General features: G+C 34.6%; 1 pseudogene; it reads left to right on the top strand.

The window, feature by feature from the left end:
* The first annotated feature begins 1,594 nt into the window (after window positions 1–1,594).
* LOC107849703 lies at window positions 1,595–3,098 on the top strand (annotated as a pseudogene).
* The last annotated feature ends 209 nt before the right edge of the window (window positions 3,099–3,307 follow it).

Raw genomic sequence — 3,307 nt, 5'->3', positions numbered from 1 at the left:
AATTACACAACTAAAAAAATAGAAAAAGAAAACAAAAGTAAAAATTAACGTATGAAATTTCTAATACGATGATTTCCCACAAAATTGGTAAGAAAATATAAAAGGATTAAAGAAGTTATAGAATATATGGTAAAAAGAAATCATAATATTAAACAATTTTAAATCAATTAGAATTTTGCATTATATTAAAAAGAGTTCTAGAATTTTATTTAAGTGATATTTTGGTTTAAAATTTCTTCTAATTTACTTTTCCTTCTTATTTTAGTATTGATTCAAACTTTTTTATTTCTTTTAGTTCATAACTTTAAAGATTATATAATTAACAATTGTCAATGGATTCTTTTCTTTTGATAATTACTCAAGTTTCTCTTGCAGTTAGAATTTGAATAAAAAAATTGAACGAAATAAACATGTTGTCGCCGAATGGAGTTGTCAAAAAATCAAAAGTATATATTTCTTTTCTTCTTCTTTGTTTAACTGTGACTTAGTTTCGATTATGCTATTTAACTATATTTTGACATATTATTCGCTAGTTTTATAGTTAAATCTTTAACTAAACTTATTTATTGAACTTGAAATATAAGCTTATATTAAAGTCTTGAATCTTGATATGCAGAGCTTTGTTTGAATGACGAATATATAAATTAATGGTCTTGTATTTTGGATTTTTGTTCTCTTTTTAAAAGGTTTTCTGATACGGTTGAATATGGATATCGTTCTCTAAAAAATATTTAATTGTAGATCCATCACGAAAGAAATAAAAATATAACAATGTTACAAACAAATAAAAAAAAAAGTTAAAAGGCTAATACAGTTCAATGATATTTAAACCTAGGCCAATGTAGAAAATATTAGAATTGAATGAGATCTAAACTTTGAAACGTAACACCCAAATTTTTTGTTGGGAGACTTCATTAATTATCTTTCTACTATTTTTTAATTTAATAAAATTATAATTAAAGGGAATAATGAGGTCGGGATGGAATTGCAATCATCAAAGAATGTGGTGCAGTGGATGAGGTTGTCATACCTTAATCAAAGATTTCGAATTTGAGCTCTGGGTATGAAAAAATCCTTGGCAGGGAGCGCTTCTCCCGTATGGATTCCACCCGGCGCAAATTCAAATTAATTGGGTTTCAATGTGATTACCGAATACCAAATGAAAAATAAAATAAAAAAAGGTTAGGGTTATGGAATTTGATATCGATTAGGTTTGGTTTTCCTGTCTTGGTTTGAATCTGTTAATTTCGACTTTTTAAGATGTTGATCAATTAAAAAATAATGAATATATAAAGGAAAAAATTTAAGGCGTCGTAAAATATGTTTCTTTTGTTTGTGAAAAGATGACCGTCAACGGACAATAATACATTTGAGAAACAATATTTATTTATATGATTATATAACGTTTGTTTTCACGTCAACTGCTACTTTTTAATTACATGATCTTCTTATATATATATTTTCATTTGATCAATGACACACGTGCTTTCGTGCAAAGCACATACACAAAACTATAATATATATATACACGCCGATTTATTTTGCTTTTAGGGGACATTAAAGTGAAGATTGACAAATCTTGCGCCACAGAAGTGGAACCAGCAATCACTTGAAATATTAAATATTGGGCCTTACCCATCTAGTCTTATATATGAGATTAATTCAAATATATATCAATATCCACGTATGAATTCAAAGTAAGGGAAAGCGAACTTGCAAAGTCGCGGATCGTCGTTTTTTGGTATGTATTCTCTGATCCTTAGGTTTCCGCCCAACTTCGTGAGGCAGCTGAGCGTCAAAGCTCGAAGAAACTGCAGCAATCTCGGTTTAGCACAAGTTGTTGCGGCTTTATGGTCTAATATCCACGCTTCTCCTGACTTTATACCAACGGCTAAGGCCGTTGATGCTACCGCCGCCATTGCTCCTCTTGATATTACCACAGGTGATGAGGAGATGGCGGTGGTGGAAAATCCACCTTGTGCTGCTCGACCTGTACAGATTGAGGATTTGACAGGTGTCAATTATTCTTCATTTTTGAGTTCTGATGGAAGCATCGCAATTCATGCCGGTGAAAGGTTAGGACATGGTATTGTTACTGATGCAATAACTACCCCAGTGGTTAACACATCTGCTTATTTCTTCAACAAGACTTCTGACCTCATTGACTTCAAGGAGAAAAGACGTGCAAGTTTTGAATATGGGCGCTATGGGAACCCCACTACTATTGTTGCATGCAGGGGAGAAGATAAGTGCACTGGAAGGTGCTGAATCAACCTTGCTAATGGCATCTGGAATGTGTGCTAGTACTGTTATGTTGTTGGCATTGGTTCCTGCAGGTGGGCATATCGTAACAACAACAGACTGCTATAGGAAGACCCGGATATTTATTGAGACGATACTGCCTAAAATGGGAATCACGGCGACAGTCATTGACCCAGCTGATATTGGAGCTCTAGAGTCGGTGCTAAGTCAGACGAAAGTGACTCTTTTCTTTACCGAGTCTCCAACAAATCCATTCCTGAGATGTGTTGACATTGAGTTGGTTTCAAAACTTTGCCATGAAAAAGGAGCACTAGTTTGCATAGATGGGGGACGTTCGCAACACCCCTTAACCAAAAGGTCCTTGCTCTAGGGGCTGACCAGCCTCGTTGTGCACTCTGCGACAAAATATCTTGGTGGCCACAATGATGTTCTTGGAGATTGCATTAGTGGTCCTGATAAGTTAGTTTCAGCAGTTCGTAACTTGCATCATATCCTGGGTGGTTCTCTCAATCCTAATGCTGCGTATTTAATGATCAGAGGCATGAAAACTTTGCATCTTCCTGTACAGGAAATTTTAGAGGCTCATCCAAAGGTGAGATGTGTCTATTATCCAGGCCTTTCAAGTAATTCAGAACACCATCTTGCAAAGAGACAAATGACTGGTTTTGGTGGTGTGGTCAGTTTTGAGGTTGATGGGGATCTGCTGATCGACTACTGCAAAATTTGTTGATGCTCTAAAAATTCCATTTATTGCTCCTGTTGGGTTCTATGTGTGTATTTTGAATGAAAAATGGAGGGAATTAAGTGAAAGAGAAAATTGAGTTTACACCAAAATAGAAAGTGTGCTCAAAATAGGAAAGCTTACTAAAATTCTCCCACATTGGTGGGAGAAAGAAGCTGTAAAGTGTTTATATTGTGAAACACATTTCCACATATTAAGTGAGGCAAGAAATAAGAAATGCCTCGTGCCGTTGTCGTCGCTCGGCTTCGGCTTCGGAAAATGATTGATCGTTGAGATCTATTTTTTTGGACAAAGTTTATTTGA

This window comes from Capsicum annuum, chromosome 12, assembly GCF_002878395.1.
Source record: "Capsicum annuum cultivar UCD-10X-F1 chromosome 12, UCD10Xv1.1, whole genome shotgun sequence".
Classification (NCBI taxonomy): Eukaryota; Viridiplantae; Streptophyta; class Magnoliopsida; order Solanales; family Solanaceae; genus Capsicum; species Capsicum annuum.
This window is presented reverse-complemented; position numbering and strand designations above follow the sequence as displayed.